A 21,784-nucleotide genomic window follows, 5' to 3' on the forward strand; every position below is an offset into this window, starting at 1 on the left:
AAAAAGAACTCAAATGTTTTTTTAAAAAATCATGACTTCATTATTTTCTCATCATTCAACTTATTTTCTAATACTAATTTCCATGTTAGCACAGGTATTCATCTGCCATACTAGGTTGAATATATGAATATTCCTGTCTCACGTGTGGATATAACGTCTCTGGTGAAGCTCTTTTTCACATGGAGAAGTCTGTGATGATGCCATCCCAGTACTCTGAGGGCAGGATCACTTTTCTTTGCCTCATTTCTCTTCTTTAGCTCAATTTTCTTTTGAAATAATCTAATCCAGCTATGGCCAAGTTAAGGAGTCAAATGTAGGATGAATAGAGTCTAATTTGTCTATGTTGTAGCTCATTCTGATCCACTCTGAGGATGAAATACATTTATCATAAAGGCATCCCTTTCCAGTTATCATGAATCCTACAATGGATTTTCAGCAGCACAACATTATTTGAATAACAAAGACATTTTAGGAAGCCATTACCAAACCCAAATTATCTTCCTACATTTCTTGTATTCAAAGACAGTTATCTCCTTTCCTCAAGATGAACTGGATTTGATGACTATCTTATAATGTAAAGGAGCTAACAATAACTGTAGTAAAGAAATTTCTCAGAAATAGTTTATCTAGTTGAGCAATCAGGGCTAAAAATTTCTGGTGGAGAAAAGGAATACTCATTTCTGATATTCTTCCAAAATTCCATAAAAAAATAAACATTGGATAAACTAAAAGAACTGTTTAAAAGAAAACTGTTGTTCAAAACTATCAAGATCACAAAGAATGGAAAACTGCACATGTAGTAGGTCAGAGAAACTAAAGTTTGAAACTAGGAGCACATAGATATCAGAGGCCACTGTCAGAACGGAAAAGGGGACATTGGTGATAAAAAGCAGGACATGCATAAAAATTTTCTGGTTCACTTGAGAACATTGAGTCATTGTTAACTTTTTCGTTTTGACAAATTTATTATGTTTGGGTGATGTGAACATTAGAAGAAGTTGAGTAGAGGGTGTACAAAAAAGGTCATGCTTTCTCTACAACTTTTGTGTAGAGAAGAATGCAGAGAGACATCTCTAGGCAAACTTTGTCCCAAGCTGTAAAATTGACACTAGTATATACTCAGCAAAGAAGATATGAACCAGTTTACTCAGGTGTCATTCCTACTTCATTATTTGTCAGCATATTCTAGAAATAGTAATTTATGAAGATGATTGCAGAGACAATACATTATCTATATAAAAACCTAAAACATTTAATGAAGATATTGTGAAAATAAATCTTACATACCAACCAGAGATATCTTTCTTGCTTATGATAATATACTGAAAATAATTTGCATCTTCATTTTCAAAATAAACATTTCAGAATTCTCACATTTTAATTGGAAGTTATGAAACAGATGCTGTTTATAGAACTCCATACTCTGGAGAGAAACACATTCCTCTTTCAATGAATTTACTTATGAAAAGAATGCCCCTAACAAAAATGCCTATAACTGTTGCTTTACAATGTATATCTAATGATATAATTTGATGATGGATCTTCCCAATAAAAGATAAAGTGCCTCGGAGCGTATTATATGAGGACATATGAAACTGTGGGGCTAGAGATATCGCTCAGTGGTAAAGAGTGCATACTGCTCTTATAGTAACCTGGAATTCAGAGCTCTGTGCTCACAGGCTGCTCGCTATGACCTCCATTTAACTCAAGGAATCGCATACCCTCCTTGGGTCCTAGTTGACAATGCATATACATATAAGAACCAACATTCAGATACATATAGATAGAAAGAAAAATAAAATATTTGGCATATTTTTTTAAAAAGGACATATTCTTGAAAGAATAGCTGATGAAAATGAGATAACTCATTTTCAACACAAAACCTCCCAGTCAGAAATCTACAAAATATTTGCATTATTATTGCATAGGCATGAAATACAAATCTCAAGATTTCACAAATGCAGGCAATCTGTAGTTCTTCCAGTTGGATCTATGATTTTTTTACCACTTGACTTTGCCAATAATGACACTTATTAAGCTTGCCAACAATGTCTCAATAAACACGACTTACAAGCAAACTTGGAAATAATTCCAACATTTTGAGTCAGTATTTTCACAATGATACTGTGTACTAGTTGCACTGCAAGCACAAATTTTTATTAACATTTAAAAGTTTCTAATACCACTGATAAATAGAACAGATTATTTTCTTTCTTTTATTTGATATATTTTTTATTTACATTTCAAATGATTTCCCCTTTCCTGGATCACCCCTCCCTGAAAGTCCCATAAGCCCTCTTCCCTTCCCCTGTTCCCCAATCACCCCCTTCCTGTTTCCTTGTCCTGGTATTCCCCTATACTGCTGCACTAAGCCCTTCCAGGACCAGGGGCCTCTCCTTCCTTCTTCTTGGGCAACATTTGATATGTGAATTGTTTCTTGTGTGTTCAGAGCTTCTGGACTAATCTCTACATATCAGTGAGTGCATACCATGTGTGTTCTTTTGTGATTGGGTCACCTCACTTAGGATGACATTCTCCAGTTCCACCCACTTGCCTAAGAATTTCATGAATTCATTGTTTTTAATAGCTGAATAGTATTCCATCGTGTCAATATACCACACTTTCTGTATCCATTCCTCCATTGAGAATATTTTCTTAAACTGTGTTTACTCCTTCACTCCATTCATGTTAATTTCATGCATTTGTGTGTGTTACATAGAATTCAAGTATAGCTATGGCTAGTATCCATGGAAACCTTGTGGAGGTGTTTACAATCATTTAATTATGCTCATATGGGCTTTTATTTCAATGGAAAAATTGCTACTACAAAAATAAAAAAAAAAATACAACCGTCAAAACAACAACAAAATACCATTTTTGACACCCACCCTGGCCTGTTTTCTTTCAAGTTCAAAGGAGATTCTTTGCTCCACACTGAATCTAAGGAGATTTATACAGCGTGGGAAAAAAATGAGTAGTTATAATTGTAGAGAGCATTATTCAGGTGCCTTGCCACCTGGCAGGAACTTGACATTGACCAATGGGAAGTTCCTCTCTAAGCCTTTGAGTGGGAATTCCTGAGTCAGCCATAATCCCCTCCACCTAGGGCAGAGTGCTCAGACCAAGGTGAAGCCTATTGTTCATCAAGGACCTGCAGTTTCCTGAGAAACACTAGCCATCTGCGGAACAACTGAACTGGTTCTGCTGAGAAGCTTCCAGCCCTTCCAGGCAACCTGTTAGATGTAAGTGCGGGCAGTTACATATAATGCTTAACCTATTCTTCTCCTTCTCCCCCAGACACTCTTCCTCCTCCAGCTTTTCTTCAACACTTCCCTCTCCTCTGCTTGATAGAAAACATGAAAAGTAGACTTGGGAAGTTGAACTTTGGAACACACAACACCAAGCTCTGTGGTCACACACACCTCTAACCCCTCTGCTGTTCAGAAGCTAAGCTAGGAGAATAGACTGGACCTGGTCACCACCATCTAATGCAGGGGAAGATCCTGTCCCAGGGAGTAAAGCAGAGGATGAGAGAATAGAGGCTCTGACACCTTCCTCTGGCCTTTGTAAGTGAACACGCATAAACCACATAATAGGCAAGACAAAGAGGGAGAGAGCAGAGACAGGAGAAATAGAAAGGGAGAAAGGCTGAGAAAGAAGACCGACATTAATAAGGGAGACAAAACAAAGTCCGAACCTAGGTATGTACCTCGAAATTCAGTGCTTGACTCGAATGCCTGAACTGATATGTAAATATCAGGGATAATAATTTACTGGGATTCTTCCCAAATTTAAAAGTCTCCCATATGTTCAATTTAAGTATTACAACTATCAAAAAAACAAAAGAATTTACCCTGTAAGGTGATGATGTGAATTTTAATGTTTGTACTTACTTCTATTTTAGATGAATAATTAACCAGTATAAAATTATTTAAGGAGCAAACTCTGTCGTGAGGCAGACCCACCTGGGCTGAATCACAAAGTCACCTGGTTTTGAATTTGCAAGGCTGCTTGAGCTCACCCCAGGGCATGGAGCTGAAGGGCAGCAGCTCTGGGTAAGGCAAACTGGAGAGGGTAAGCCTTCAAACAAAAGAAAAAACGCTCTGTGAACTGCACATACCAATGTGGCACACATTTTAAAGAATGAACCCTCAGGCCTGGAAAAAAATTAATGAGTTCTGCCTCTCCTTTCTGTGACCTTTCGCTGGGTTTTCATGGGAATTTGTTTTCTTTGTTTTAGGCTAAACTGCTCTGTGAAGTCACAGTGGGAGCCTGGGTCTGCAGCAGGGCTCTTGTGACACAGCTTTTGCAGGCTACCACTGAGTTGGTATCTCTTGAGTAATCCAAGGCCCTGAACTAGGCAAATTTGCAGCAAAGTCAAATATTGCCTTAAGAACCTCATCCCAGGTTTCTCTTCCTTGGGGTATTCGCCTTTGACAGTAGACTGCTCCACAAAAAGTTCATGCAACTCATCATCACAACATTTTCCTATTTCAAAGTCTGTTTTTATTAAATGTTAGGTAACTGCACTCAGAAAATGTGCCCGTGGAGTAGACAAATGACAGAGCAGAGAGCAACAGTCAACATGTGACCTGCAAACTTGACTTTCAGGATGAGGTCAGTGCTCAAGTCTCTCCTGTGACAGCAGCCTGACTTAGGTGGCTCTCTTGAAGTTTTTGATCCCTTGTCTGCACTGTCATGCTACGTGGTGGCAGCTGGAAACTGACCTGTTTCCATTTCCACAGTAGGCTGCCACTTGGCCTAAGTACATAAACTAATTTCATTTAAATTGCTTAAAGGCTAGCTTTTATTGCAATCCATGACCAAGTGAGCATCTCTGATACTCCAAAGAGCAATGGATATAGTCCCACCCTCAACATGTCTAGTGGTCTTGTGTTCAATCAGCACTAAAAAGTGCATAGCTCTTCTTCAACATATATGTTGTTATTTGGTGCATTTTAACCACATGTAGGCATATACAGAAATCTTCAATTGATGATGATAATGTTAGAAGTATCTAATATTTTGAAGCCCTTTCCTTCACAACAACAAAAAAAATCCAAACCCATAAGACTCCTGGGCATTTTCAAATTAGTCTGACCTATATACTATAAAATAATATGGTTATTCTCCTATGAGTATACATGGATTTATACTATAGAATCCTGGCATGGCTACAAAAACGTCATTTTTATATTTTCCTTTCATGTTATTCTCTTATTATTTTGACTTAAAAAAACAATTACCCACTTCTTGTGAGGCTCTGCAGGGATGGCCTCTGTGTCACATTGCATCAGTAGGTGGCAGAGAGGAAAGAGTCTATGTTTATACTTAGTGTTCTAATTTATGAACATCTAAATGATTAGTAGACTAACATGACCTTAAAAAAGCAAGCCGGAAACAACCACCAGTCTGGGTCTAAGCAGGCCTGGACAGGCTCCTAGGATGGGGAACAAGCTGGAAATTATAAGTCCCCATCTGAGATCTATGGTTTGGGCAGGAGTGAACTTGAAATCAAAGACCCTTACAAGAGGTTCCTTGGATAGGCTGGATATTGAACAAGACACCCAGACATCCAGACAAACAGATAGGTGCCATGGGCCCCAGGCATTCAGGTAGCCTGAGATGATGACCAGTTGGGCCCCAAGTAGGCTTGGAGGGCAGCAGATCATGCCCAAGATGACCTGAATGAAGCAGATATAATGCACATGCCATTGGGAAGGAAAGTCAGGAGGGACTGGAGGAAAAAGACAGTTTGGTGGATTTGATTAAGGCATGTAGTATGCATGCATAAGTCTCTCAGTAGCTTTTAAATGTAGTAAAGGAAATGAAAAATAATAATCCTAGTAATATAAATTTCAGATAAAAGTGAATGCAAACAATATATATTATAGGTATATACTAAGGACAGATTCTTATGTATAAATGATAAATGTAAATTTACGGTATATAAAATTTGACACCTTATAAGGTGAAGGAGCTGATGCACCCCATAGGAATCCCTTAGGAATATGTATATCAATGGTGTTGGTAGCTGTTTCCTTCAAAAGGGGATGTGCCGGGATGAGCCAAGACTTCTTACCCATTACTGAGCTTTTGCACAGAAACTGTCCTGGAAGGAGAGAAACAGTTCCTTTCATGAAGCAAATTACAAATCGACATGAGACAGTTTACTGAGTTTATCTCACTTTGGGGAAAGATCTGAAAACCTTTCTACTCACTAGAAACGATTTAAAAAAAAAAACAAAAAACAAAACCATAGTTTCGTTCATAAACTCTATCCAATGTGTTTCCAGCCGTTGCCTGAGTTTCTGTGCATCTCTGAAGTTACTTCTAAGAACTGGGCTTCAGGGAATCCTGATACTATGGCTACTAAACAAAAATAAAGGTTGTTCATCTTACATTCTGTAATCTTAACTCTACAAGTTAGGCATAAAAAATCTCAACTAAATTTTCAGATGCAGGCATGCAGACTGTATGTAGATCTTTTACCATTCTTGACACAGCTATATGAATTTCTTGTCATTAGTATTTAACACTTTGCCATCATTTAGCAACTAATACTCTCCATTTAATAGTTTCTAGTTCTTCAGGACACACACGCAGAGTCACAAGTCAGCAAGAATGGGTTTAGGTTTCTACACAGGTCTATAAGGCCAAAGCATTGCGGGAGCTGAAAGTTGCTCACTTGTGGAGTGCTTTCACGTCCAAACTGTTTGCTGTTTGGTCTAATGTATTGTCTCAAAGCCATAGAACTGTGGCCTGTGTTTCCTTCTTCCATTTTCTCTATGCCATGTATGGATGTGTGTGTGTGTGTGCCACATACATGGCATAGATAGAATTTATATATACATTCACTTGCCTTGTGGTCTATACTTTAAGCAGAATCTTTCTCAAATGTTATCTCCTTGATTCTTAATTTTGTCCTTTATGCCCGAAAAGGCTTAAATGATTAAGTGCTGTCCATTCACATAATCTGGTTTTAGAACTCACGATGTTAGACATTATTGCATGTGAAAATCCCTATGTGCATTCATTACCTGAAGTCCAGAGAGGGGGGTTATTACATCATTGGGCCAACTGGACTTCTAAGAATTCTGGTTGTCACAGAGTCCAAATATATGTCTTCCTGACCCAAACTTTCATTAAATGAAAATTCCAGTTAAGTTAGTCCCTAAAATAACATTGTCTTTTAAAACATGGGCCCATTATTTAGAGTAGCAATTTAATTCATTAATGTTAGAATCAAACATTTATCACAATGTCATCAGTAACTCACTAAATTAATGAGGTGAAATTATACCAAGGATAGGAGAATTGTGTAATAGAGAAGACACCTAGGGAATTGTGCCATTTAGGCAAACAAGGAAGAACACATCCTATTCAAAAGTACATAATTTTCAAATACTAGATCAGCAAGCAAAATATTCCTTCAAGCTAAACAGAGGCAACCTTTAACCTTGACTATATCTTCATGTTAATCACATGATCTTATTATGCCATTTTATTTTAATTTAAGATGATACTTGCAAGTGAGTTCAATGTTATATGTCTTAGTAAATATCTGAAAGATAGTTATTAACTAAAAGAAAGATCATATTTAAATGCTAATGAATATTGCCAGTTTTAATTTTTGACATTTTATGACGTTTCTATTCAAAATTTGTTCATTTTCTATTGAAAATTTGCTCCAAAAACAGTTAAAATACTGACACATGAGTCCTGTTATATAGGACTAGAATAATTTATCTGATTCTATATAAATTGGTTTATCAATCATTATCCTTTCAAATTTAAATGTATCTTAGAATTAGTTATGTATTGTAGCTGTAAGCTTATACTGAATATAACTGTCAGGAGTTATCTTTGGATATTTCATTCAATATCATAGTTTTGCTAGTGAAACAAAGATATCAGTGTGGGAATTGCTATATACATTTGGGTTCTAGACTCCCATATATAACTGCCCACTTGAAATATTTTTTCAACTGAAGACAACTACTTACATATCTCATTAAACAGAAAAATTGAGCTAGTGCCAAATATAAGCTTCATCCCTATGGACTGATTTTCGTAGTGCTGGAAGATACTTTAATCATTATAAGAATAGAAAAGTCATCAGCATTGTGGTCTGTAAGAGGGAACAGATATACAGATACAGTAGTGACACAAGTGTTATGGAGTAAAACACATTTTAATTGGACATAAGCCCCACTCCATGAAACAGAACCCACAGTGGATACTGCTAAAGTGGCCTAGAAACTGAAACTAGATAGGTAATAGATCCCATTGGGTTCTGTCTCAGAGATCCTCTGGCTAGCCAGGCAGTGGTAGTGAATGCCTTTAATCCCAGCACTTGGGAAGCAAAGGCAGGGAGATTTATGAGGTCAAGGCCAGGCCAGCCTGGTCTACAGAGTGAATTCCAGGGCATCCAAGGCTACACAAAGAAACCCTGTCTCAAAAAAAAAAAAAAAAAAAAGATCCTATGAGAAAACCTAGAACTATTATCGAACGATTATTCTGTTAAAGGAATCTAGCAGCAAGAACAATTACTAATGACATCCTGTTATAGCCATAGATCAGTTTGTCACTCATTCTTCACAAAGAAGCATCTTCTTGCAGTAGATCAAAATTAACCCAACAACCTAAAGCTGCAAAATGTGCAGGAACTCTTCCAGATACAACCAACCAGACCAGTACATATATGAACTCTGAGACTGTGACACATGTACAAAGCCTTTGCAAATCCAAACCAGACAAATCCCAGCATAAAGAAAATGAAGTAGACAAAAAGCCTCACCTCTAACCAAGAAGCTATTCAAAATTGATAGGTGCTAAGAAAGAGAGAATTAGTGATTCTTAAGAGCATGTCATTGGGTATACCAACGACATTCTGGGATAGGCACCAAGCTCAGAAGTAGTTGGCCAAAACAACATGGGGTCTGTGCTTTTCTGTGTGCTTTTCCTTTTCTGTCTTACTGATTTTGTTGTTGTTGTTGTTGTTGTTATATTTATCTCAAACATAAAAACAACAATCAGACCACCCATTGATGTCACATGCTCACTGCCTTCTTTGCCATGACAAGCACACCCAGTCCTCAGTATGAGCCATAGGTCTGCTCCCTCCAAGTGAAAATCCCACAGTCTCTAGTTTGGAAGAATCCCACTCCTGCCTGTCCTCACACCGGGTATTCTGTGGACTTACTGTTGTGTACTAAAGACTCCTTATTCCCTTGGTTCCGAGCTGTCTTCCTGATTAGAAATTCAGTAAAGATTTTGTTTTCTCCATTTTTCTTTGTTCAATAGTCCTCAACTATCCTTAGTATGACCATCCAAACTTTTCAACACAAAAGTTTCATTATAATACATCTTGACAGAAAAACTTCTCATCACTACATCTAAAGTACATGTACAGTAGGCATTCTAAAAAAAATTAATTATAATGTAACTTAAAATCATTCCCTGATTTTAATCCCCTTAATTGACTCAGTAGTAACCAAATAATTATGTGAACAAACTAACACAGGGACAGACCTGATTTTCAGTATAAGTCATAAATAAGTAAAAATGGATCTGAGAAAAAAATTATGTGAAGAATTTTGATAAATCTTGTATTTCTCAAATCCAATAATTGATTATTCTCTTAATATCAAATTAATCATTTACAAATTGACCTTAGAAATAAAAAAAAACAGTCATAGGCTGTAATGCTTTTGAAAAAACATCACAGAACTCTTATTCTTCCAATTCTTACTAAGGATGCAGGTGTCTATGAGCCACTGAACATTCAGTTTTGTATTACAGTTGTTACGATTATTATTACTTCATTGTAAGTTTGAGTGTGGAAACATTCAATTAATTGTTTTATTTTGTTGTTAATACTATGAAAGGAAAATTCTCATAGAAGTCAGCAAAGCTTATTTAAATACGAAATAAGGAACCAAGCCCAACCTGCACTAAGCCCCCCAGAGGTGGATAAGTAACAAAGATTAGGCTTTGCATAATTGGTGTAACTCAGAGTTCACATTAACCTTATGAAGGGCAGCCATTTTTCATAGGTGTTGAGAACAATATTAAGAATACCAAAACCTAAGTCCTAACAATCATGAAAGTTAGCATGGATTATTAAGCTAATTAAAACGCTGGGACTCTGGAGACCTGGATTTTAATATGCATTTTGCCACTAACTTATATTATAACCCTAGGCAAGAGAGCAGGTCTCTTTCTTCTTTCCTTTTCTTCATCTGTGAACACTACCTTCCAGAGGGCTCTGTACTGCATAGCAATGAACTCATTGGAAGCAGAAGCTAAGATGGTCCTCCTGTGATAAGAGCAAATGAATACTGTTAAGAGGACTTAGCACAGTTAAAGGAACCCCCAGATAGACAGCCTTCACTTAAGTTTCAAACTGGGTTACTACTACATAGGGACAGAGGTAAAACTGGATTTTCATTGTTTCTTTACTTCTCTCACTTTTTTTGGAGGGGGGTGTTCAAGACAGGGTTTCTCTGTGTAGCCCTGGCTGTCCTGGAACTCACTCTGTAGACCAGGCTGTTGACCTCAGAAATCCACCTGCCTCTGCCTCCCAAGTGCTGGGATTAAAGGTGTGCACCGCCACTGCCTGGCTTCCTCTCACTTCTAATGCCACACTTCACTCCTTCTAGCAACATTCAAAAATAAGTGATTAAGGGGGCTGGAGAGTTGACTCAGTGGTTCGGTGGTTAAAAGCACCAACTGCTCTTCCAGAGGTCCTAGTGGCTCACATCCATCTGCAATGGGATCTGACACCCTTTCCTGGTGTGCATGAAGATAGCAACAGTGAACTCACATACATAAATCAATAAATCCTTAAAAAAAAGTAAGTGATTAAGCTGTTCAGAACACCATAATAACCGAAAGACTATAAACAATTGATAGCCAAAAGAATTAATTAGTAGCATGTCTTCACCAAATTCCCGTTAAAATTCAAGGTGCACAGTGTTTCTTCAGCCAAAGCATTCATATATTTTACCCTTTAATTAAAGCATTGTTGTCTATTGCCACTATTTCTCTTACAAAGACCCCCCCCAAAGAAGCATAATTGGGAAGTACAATTATGGTACGAGATGATGAATGAGCATATAACACTCTCTGTACTGAGTACAGCACAGGAATATAAAATGGATACATGTCATTATAGTATGAAATATTGGCTGGACTGCAAGATAGATTAGCCTACCTGAATCACATTGCTATTTCTATGCAAAATTAATTTATTTTACCTGCCAAATTACTGCTCCTTTATTAATTTGTTCAGGCCATGCCTTTCATTATTAAGGAGAACCTTTCCAAGCGTTGGTTCAGTGATTCTTAACGGTGTTTTGTTTTCCTGAAAGCCCAAATTGTGTAATGGAAGCTAAACTCAGCACTCACCAATCCATACTTCCCTTTCCTGGATATGTACACTCAGGTGGATTAATCTGATATAGTTGTACATCAATGTTTTGAGCATGTGATATGTGCTTTCCTTCAAACCATAGTCTTAGACAAAGAAACATACAAACAACCCAACAAAGTTTACATGAAAGTATCTAGTTATCAGAAACTGCTTGGGACCTACCTCCCCCACACCAAATTATTGTGAAAATAAAATTACAAAATATGTGTATTTATATTGAAAAGATGTCTTTCCCTCTGCACACATATATGCACACATAAATACATACACACATACACACATGCTTATTATTCTTAAACAAACTTGATTTCTGTACATAAGACACAGAACACCCAAGCAATTCAGTGAGCAGTGAGTGCTCATGACTGGATCACATTTAATTTATAGTAAATTTTGACAGTGTTAATATTGCCATATTATTTGTAAAGTCCTGGTATAAACCAATATTCTTCCAATATTTCCTGATCTTATCAGTGATAATAACTTCAAGGATTCTGTATTATCCCTCCATGACATTATTTTTATAGTTCAAGCAGAGCTTTTATGACTGTTGGGAACTTGGAAAGAAACATGAATACATTAAATTTGTCATTAAGATGCACAAAAATTGTTGGTTTCATTTCGTCCTTCAATTAAGTAATTCTAAGTTGATATCAGCTTTATTTGGCCTGTATGCATGTGTCCCACTAAAAGTGAGATAACTAACTGTGTATGTTTTGTTTCTAGACACTGTCCAATAACATGTATTTGCAGCAATATCTACACACAAAACAACATTGTGAATACAACATTCAAAAAGAATGGGAAAGCAATAGTCCAGCATCTGGAGAAGACGGAAGCTCAGCAGCAGGAAAAAGGGGCATGGAAAACTGGTATCACTTTAGGCATATTAATATTAAGGACCGTAGTTTACATTTCAGAACTATTCAGCCTGCAAATGCTGCATATCAGCTTCACACACACCCTCAGTAAGGGGAACCACAGAAAACAAAATATACCTGACCAGGCAATAATCACCATGTAATCAAGAAATTTCAAAGACCTATTTTTTTCTAAAGATAAGGATTTTTTTTTTTGTATTATGATGGGAGGATTCAAGATAGATTCTGAATAAGACATAAGACTTATTATGTAACTCTCAAAGGAATGTCAGATGTATATACTAACCATGGGCTCATGCTTAAGTAGATAAGAGGTTTGATGATAAGATCTCATAGTTTACTGTCTATTGGTTTCTCAGGAGAATAAAAAAAAAAATAGTCCTGAAAATTGATGGAGAGCTCTTTTCAATATGCCTGAAGGGTGGACGGAATAGAAAGGTCCTGATGCAGGGCGGACATTAGGAGCCCCTGTAAAGCAGCTTGTTAGCTGAATTGAGCGATGGGGAGCCTCACATCTAACAGCACTGCTGGCAGGTGCTCCTGCTGTCCTGGTAAAGTGCTGCATGTTTTTCTCAGTAGCGGTGCTAATACAATCGGAGCTATCCCTGAACTACTTGTAAAGCTCAAGTGGTAAAAGCACATTATGCCTTCGTTAGGACTCTGACATTACTTTAAACTATGTGCCCTGAAACCTGTCTGCTGTTTAAAATGCGTTACAAAAGAAATATAGTTTTTTTTTTAAATTATATTTTAGACAAGCTTGCATGATATTTTCAGGTCATTCTGGAAGATTTTCCTTCAGTTTATGTCAAGGTCATTACCAACAGAAAAACCTATATAAAAACAGATAAATACATTTAAGCCTTATATGTATATAAGTATTCATTTTATTTTGTATCAGTGATTCTAATGAAAGCATATACTGTATTTTCCTATCAGTTTTCAAACAATAAAGGCTCTCTCCTGGTCTCAGAATTGAAACCTTAACACATTTGCATATTCAAAAATGTTAGCCTCAGGGCAAGTCAAAACAGTCATTGCACTTAAAAAAAAAGAAGCTCTAGTTAGTTAAACCTGATCATTTTAGTAGCCCACAAAAAAAACGATACTTCAGTGTTAATTTGCTATGATCTAATTTTATTTTGCACAAGGAGTAATAAAAGAGAAATATAAAAAATACAAATACACAAAAATAGTTTATAACAAGTGAAAAAATGATCTCAATACTAACTATCAATGGCCAGAGTTCTCATCGCATTTCCTCCCAGAATTTTGCTTTCGACTCAGGCAAAGGAGTAGATCTACTCTCTGGGCTGGACCTAATCAGCTTCTGTCTACCCAAGTCTCAGTGGCCAGCCATTCACTCATCATTTACTCATTTTACAAGGAGGCTTCATGCCAGCTACTGAAACTATACAAACCGTGGAAAGATCTGACCTCCAGGACTAGGTGTCTTCTGGGAGAAACAGACATAATGAGTTGAAAATGTGGAGCTAGGAAGTGTGATGAAAGAGTTATGAATGAGGCGATAACAGAGTGGGGATGGGGCCTCTATGCTGCCTGCCTTGTAAGGCAGCAGGTACCACCCTTGGGAAAGTTCAGTGCATCCTGATATTTGGGACTGATGGATTGTATGCACTTCAGAGTTTGAAGTACAGGGTTGTTTTTATCATTTTAAAGAATTAAGCATTACTACAATGTCCATTTTCCAGTGCCATTGTCTTTATAAGTGAATAATTTCAGCTTTCCTCTCATTATTGTACCAGCTGATTTGAGGTCATCTATGAATAATACACATTCAGTAAAGAACAAACTGGTAGGTGAGAATAAGATTAGGAACAATAGTTTATTAGAAGTAGGATAATAGCTATGTCCTCTCAAACTCCATAATCAAGCATGCTTTCCTGTAAATAGCACCCTAGTAACATTATAAGATGGACTTCAATTCAAGCTGCTATGAATTATGCCACAGCACATTGAAAATTACTCAATTCACTTTTCTTGCCTAATTTGACTCAAACTCGAATCACTTCTGTCAGCAGCTGTGTAAAAATAGATGACACTATAAAACTACTTTCCATATCCCATGTAATGATACACATCAGAACAGCTGAAAGAATTTTTTTTCAAGTTATAAAATGAAAATTTTAATCATTATGAATCAAAGCAGTTAATGTTTAATAAACTGTGAGCTGCCATTTTTGTTTGCTAAGAAGAAGGTCAGTAGGTCTTAGTCAGGGTTTCTATTCCTGCACAAACATCATGACCAAGAAGCAAGTTGGGGAGGAAAGGATTTATTGAGCTTACACTTCTACGTTGCAGTTCATCAATAAAGGAAGTCAGGACTGGAACTCAAGCAGGTCAGGAAGCAGGAGCTGATGCAGAGGCCATGGAGGGGTGTTTCCTACTGGCTTGCTTCCCCTGGCTTGCTCAGCCTGCTCTCTTATAGAACCCAAGAGCACCAGCCCAAGGATGGTACCACCCACAAGGGGCCCTCCCAACTTGATCACTAATTGAGAAAATGCCCCACAGCTGGATCTCATGGAGGCATTTCCCCAACTGAAGCTCCTTTCTCTGTGATAACTCCAGCCTGTGTCAAGTTGACACACAAAACCAGCCAGTACAGGAGGTAACACTGGCTTCCTCTTCTCTCTTCTCACTTGTGCAACTCTTTAAGAAAGAGCATCAGAAAGGCTTTCTAGGAACAAAAAGTTCCATAATTTTTGACTCTGCTTTTCACCTTGTAAGAGTTTGCACAGCTAAACACACTATTCTAACAAACAATTTGCATTCTATGAGATATTTCATACATTATTGATAAAGGTGTTTTTTAAGAAGTCATGTAGTCTACCAAGATTTGCAGAATGTCCCTAACTTACTCTCAGCAACTAAGCAAGGGCTAAATATTGCTGTACTTTCTCATTTTCTGTTGGAAGCCCATTTTTTTTATAAGATAAATATCAGGTCCTGCTATTTTATTATTCTGTTCTCATCAATGAGAAAACTGAGTTCCAAAGTGATAAAATTACTAAACCAATGTAGTACAAATTGTGTATGACAAACCAAAATAATGTGCAAATTCAAATTCCTACAACATGGGTTGCTTCTGATTTCTTAGGGTTGCAGTGCATGGATACATTTAATATTCTTAAATTAAGAATTGGGAGAGTTGTGGGGTATTGAACAACAGAATTTAACAATCACCTATTATTTACTTTGTATTACTGTTAAATTAATACTTAAAGAACATTTAGATTATTAATATTTTTGTCTTTCAATTTATTATTTTCTATCTTAATACAAAATAATTTATCCATTAACTAATCTCTATTTATCCATGTAAGAAATGGTACAAACTCATGGATTTTTGGAACAGCAAATAGCATTGACCCATGTATGGTTCTATGAGATGTAACATATGGTAATTTTCTTATAACATTTCTGGAAGGTTTAAAAAAAATAAATCATCTCACTTGGAACCATCAGAAGCCAGGCATCTGTTTATCTTAATCATAATGCCTATAATGAGGACTAATTTAGCTATTGGGCATAATAAAATAACCATATCAACTAATGTTAAAACAATTAATACTATAATTTTTAGCCTTATTTAAAACCTATGCATTACTTGTTTTAGGTTGTACATTTGGTTTTTCCACACCATGGCTATTCTAAGATTCTTTAATAATTTTCATTGCTACTATAGCTCTTGTTTATTGCAAATCCTTATGCTGTCCATAGAACAAAATAGTCTTTAAATAAAGACTAATATTAAAGAATAAGATGCATTGTTCAGCAATATCCACTTTAAGAAAAACATCCAAAACATTTTATACTTTATATATAAGATGACAGTCTATGAAAATGGCATATTTTATTAAATATATCATTGTATATTTGTTCTATTTATTCATAAGTTAAAGTCATAGTCATCAAATTTTCATTATTTGAAGAAGAGTATAACTTTGCATCAGTGCTTCTGGTAATTTAATGTCAACTTTTCTTTTAAGAATCATCTAAGAAGAGAAGAGTAAGGAATTGTCTACTACCTATGAGCAAATCTTTAAAGCATTATCTGAGTTGGTAACTTTCAATGATATGGGATGACGCAGCCCACCATGGGTGGCAGTATTCCCTGGGTCACAGAAGCTCAGATGGCATGAGTGTTGACCATGCACTGATCATCAGTTTATTTCTCCCAGCTCTTGGCTATGGATATAATGTAACCTGTTGCTTCAATTCTTCTGCCTCAACATCCTGAAATAATGTACTATAACCAGGAATTGTGAAATAAAATAAATTTTTCTCATTTTCATTCATTTTTGTCATTATTTTATCATATTAATGGAAATAAAATTATGGCAGGAAATTAAATCCATTATTGGGCTCTATTAACAGTGTGATCAGGCTCTTTAATTACAAGAATACTGTGTGTCACTGTGTAGTATCTACGCACCAGCTTCAGCAAGATGGATGAAATATAGCATAAAGCCCTTTACTTTATTTATTTAAACAATTAGCAATCTACATAATGTTTAAAGCTTTTAAACATGTCTGTGTCCATATGTATATACATCATTTATTTGTATACATATGTGAACTGTAAATTACTACACAAAATATTTGTATGACTATGGATATCAAGCATTACTATAAAGTAATATTTGCACACTACTTTCTTTTGGTACAATGATCAATACAGTCTTTCCCTTTTATCTGTAGTTTTTCAGTCCAAAGATATATATGGAAAATTTCAGGTACAAAGGATATGTAAGTTTTGAGCTACAAACTGTTCTAAGGACCCTTAAAATCACTATCATCTATCTCTCTCTGTCCCTCCCTCTGAGGACATCAAAATAAATCTTTGCTTCATACAGCCAAAACTTAAATACTCTCTTTCGGTTCATCACTTAGTGATATTCTTGATGATGCTGGTTATCAGATAAAATGCAGCATGCAATATAACCTCTTTATTATTTAATAGCACACTTTGATCATAAAAGTAACATTGTAATTTTATTAGTATACTTCTATACTTGGCATATACTTGTTTTATATTTTTTTTTATTTTAAAAGTTTCCAAATACTTCATTATTAGCATTTTAAATGATAAACAGTAAACTACCTGCACTTTAAAATACCATCTCTGTTAGCAACTTAAGGAACATCCATGCCATACAGTGGCAGACAAACTTTAAGATGTGCATAGTCCTATTTTTTATTGTTTTGTTTACTTATTTCACCGACCCACTTGGGAATCTGGTAAATTTAGCCTCCTCTGTGGAGAACCAGGGAAATGGCCATGTTTTAGTAATAAGGAAAGGGTCTCGTGAGAGCTTACAAGGTCAGCACTTCCTGATCCCTAATAAACAATGATTAGTAGAAAGTGAATTTCAAACTAGGGCTTCTTGGGAATAATTAGGCAAATAAATCCATGGACTGAGTCGAAAAGGTAACCTGGAAACTAACCTAGTGTTGACTAGCCACTGCTCACTGTTCTTGTATCTAATTTAGGCCTTGTGAAGTCTTAGAAAGCAATCTTTCTTCTGGATAAATATAAGCTCATATGCTATACAAAATATAATTGTACTTTGAGAACATCAACTTTCCAGAGTATTGGGTCAATTTGATAATGTTTACATATGCATATTAAGTGCAATGTTAGTATATTGTACTCATCCAAAGGGTATGTGGATCATATCAGGACTGGAGATTTGGAGACCTGAGGTATTAAGTCTGTCTCTGACTCAATCTCATTTTTCAGTTACGTTTTAAAATGACCTTTCATGTTGAATATAGTTGCTGTAAGCTAGTGCTCAATTTTTGTAGTTGTTTTTGTTTTATTTAGAAGGAGAAGTTTCATAAATTTCAAATTTTTCTTTTGTAGAGCTGTAAGACCAACATATTAGGAGACCATAATAAAAACATTAAACAAAAGATCCAAAGTTAAGGATTCTCACTAGTCTTGCAGAATGCCCAGGTTGTGGTTACCATAGACCATGTGAGGCTCCTACCTGACTATTGCCCCAAATCCAGGGGTTGTCTTATGGCCTTTGTGTGCAGCATGTACACACTTAGAATCTGCACATGCATACAAACAGAAACATACATAACATAGAAACAAATAGTATATTTAAAAATTAATTCTACATTTGTACTGCTTAAACAGTGATATTACAGTAACAATTAAGAAATACCTCAGACAAACAAAGAGCTATAGTTTGTTTACCCCTACTTCTGCCTTCACAGATATGTGACATTATCAGAGCTTCAGTTGATATATCATCCTATGCTAGACATTTTAATGATATGAGAAGCATTTTCTATTGTTTTATTAGCTGTGTTTTTGTATGGGCTGAATATTTTGCTTTTTACATAAACTTGAAGTTACCAGAGGCTAAGTTTGAATACCTCACTCATTACTTCCCACCTTAATATTTAGACAGGGTCTCTTATTGCACTTGTAGTCAACCATTTAGACTAGGCTGGCACTACTGGAATTGCGGGCATGTGCAACTACTCCTGAATTTTGTGCAGATGTTGGGGGTCCAAATGCAAATCCTTATGTCCATACAACAGGCATTTTGCTTACTGTGCTGTGTGTGCAGACCCAAATTCACTAATTGAGACATTGAATTTTGATGTTTTGAGATATCCTGTCCCAAATACATAAGGCATAATATACTAGATATGAAACTTGACTGTCAAATCTGGTTGCTTTTATTGTGTGATAATTCTAAGCCTTACTTTATATATTTAGACACTAGATGAATATTCACTGATATGCATAATGACCTCAATTTTGGAAATCCGTAGCATGTGTATTCATACAGACATGTGCTTAACCTCTGTAGTATAAATGCATGCACAAAAATATTTACATAACTCAATAATCAAAAACCAAATTAAGAAAAATAGCATACACTGAGCACAAACATGATGATCTATTAATGAATATGACAGGAATTTAAATGTTGAATTATATATTGTGTTTTCTTAGCCTCATTTAATGTGTTAAAATAGAACAAAACACACAGAATAGAACAAAGGAATAATCAGATTCAGTTTGCACTGTGTGGATATCCATCAAATCTAGAGTTTGATGGCTACTGACAGACAACTGTAAGTACTGTATTACCAGGCTGATTGCTGTTTTAAAATGGATTATAGGACTAATCTAGCAGCTTAAAATATTTACACTCATTTATAGTAATTGATATCTGATTGTTTAAATTTTGGATGTAAGCTGAGGATGAGAAAAAAGTGGGGATGCAAATGGCACTGTTGATAAATGAATACTGTATTTATCCAGAGGAAATAAAGTAATAAAGGAACTAGGAGCCTTGCCCTTCTTATCAACCAAGACCTTATTGTGGACAGACAAGTCATCAACTAAGACTGGATTAGGAAATAAGCAACATTTCATTACTACATGAGATTTAAAATAAAGAAGTATCATTTAGGTAATTTCGTTTTTCAGATGTTAAGAGTCTTCCTATTTTTAAAGGTTTACTTATTTTCATTTTACTTTCAGGAATGACAGATTTCATGATTGAATGGATACCATGCCTATGGTCCATGGATCATGGAGGGCAGAGAAGGTGTTAAATCCCCTGGAAACAGAGTCACAGTTAGTTTTTTGAGCTACCATGAGTCTTGGGTCCTCTGCAAAAATATCAAGCTTGCTTAATTTCTAAGCCTTCTCTCCAGCCCTTTTGCCCCATTTTTTTCACTATGTTGTCTGATGTCTTTGTCATTGTTTCATAGCCTTCTGGATAACTCAGAAACCAAGCAAAATGGTTACAGTGTTGCTAATCACCATGCACAAGGATGACATTCACTGAAATCATATGTTATCTCTGTTTGTATAAACATAAAAAAAAAAACCAAAAACCATAGATTTTATGAATGGAGTTGACTCACTTTTCTCTTATTTCCATGACAATAGTACAAATACATGCATGAAATATAGGCAGATAGCCACAAGTGGTTTTCAGAAAAGAGCTGACACAAAATGATCCTTCAGATGAGTTTTGTTGGTAGAAAGTCTCAGGACCACTTGGACCATCATAATTGAGTCATGATGTATGTGAGAATAAAAAGAGCATTAGGAAATGTATGAAGCCCTACAGGAGGGAGCATAAGGGACTTATGGAGAGAACCTAATCTTCTAAAACTTGAAGAGAAGATCCACTAGGAAAAAATGAATTAAAGTGGAAATGCATGAAGGATATCTTTCTGAGACTCTGAACAGGCCAGGCAGTGGTGGCACCCACCTTTGATCCCAGCACTTGGAGGTAGAGGCAGGCAGATTTCTGAGTTCGAGGCCTGGTCTTCAGAGTGAGTTCCAGGAAAGCCAGGGCTACACAGAGAAACCCTGTCTCGAAAAAAGAATGAAAAGAAAAGAAAGAGACTCTGAACAGACTGATCTGACTTGACCAGGATTTCAGGAGGTAGCAGAAAGTCCTATGCCATATGATCAACCTGTCCTAGTCTATGCATGTAGGAACTGTGTAATAAGACAAGTGTGCACTGAGGTTACCAGCAACTGAGATGCCTTGTTGCATCCTCTGGGATGTTTGTACTCTGACATTCACAGCTGGGTCCTGACATGAGGGAACACTACAGCCAGAGGGATTATGGTCTCACAGTAACCATGACTACCTTAGCAAAGCTGGAGGGGCTATTGAAAAAGAAGGAAACCATTATGTAAATAACCTACACTGTTGAAGCCAGTCCAGTTCTATATAGACTTGTATTTACAAGTGCAGATTCCTTGCAATGGTCTGCAAAGTTCTCCTGGTCTTTTTCCTCTTGCCTGGGTGAACACACATTCTTCTATCTGTTGTGATTCTTCAATACTACTTACTTGAGGCCTGAACAAAGCCAAGCACTGCCTCCCCTTTCATTAAACTCCATTAAGCTTCATTGAATGTCTTCCCTATGAGGCCAATTAATCTGTGTTCCTATTTATAACGCATTTAAAACAGCTTTTTCTTCTGTAAATCCACCCTTACTCTACCCTCCTTTTGAAACCCTCATAAGCTTTATTACCATCTTACATTCTATTGAAAACTTATTTCTCCTCTTATGCTTTCTCATCTCCCTTGATTATAATTGAAAAATTAAGAAACACCTCTTTTGTTCGTTTTTTCTAATAATCTAAGATGTATTAGATGCCTCTATTAGACATCAATAAACATCTTTTACTAAGCGAATAGCAATATGTAATCTTCCAAATAATGTTTGAAGAGTGTGTCTCTTTCTACTAAACTTCCGTATTGGTGATGTAACAATGTATTTTTTTTTCTCTCTGACTATCACAGAATTGGCTTGGTTTTTGACTCACATTTTTCAGTGCTACACCATACCATTTTAAATTTAAAATCAACCAAGTAGACAAGTATGATGATTTCCCCCTTAGAAGCCAAGTATGAAATTGATGTTTTGATACAAGCAAATGGTA

The 21,784-nt window shown here is 36.2% G+C and overlaps 1 non-coding gene across 1 annotated transcript; it reads left to right on the forward strand.

The window, feature by feature from the left end:
• Positions 1–5,248: 5,248 nt before the first annotated feature.
• Positions 5,249–5,378, forward strand: LOC127683921 (small nucleolar RNA SNORA17). The gene has a single exon (XR_007977698.1). It is a non-coding gene; the product is annotated as a small nucleolar RNA SNORA17 (small nucleolar RNA).
• Positions 5,379–21,784: the final 16,406 nt, after the last annotated feature.

This window comes from Apodemus sylvaticus, chromosome 4, assembly GCF_947179515.1.
Source record: "Apodemus sylvaticus chromosome 4, mApoSyl1.1, whole genome shotgun sequence".
NCBI classification, from domain to species: Eukaryota; Metazoa; Chordata; class Mammalia; order Rodentia; family Muridae; genus Apodemus; species Apodemus sylvaticus.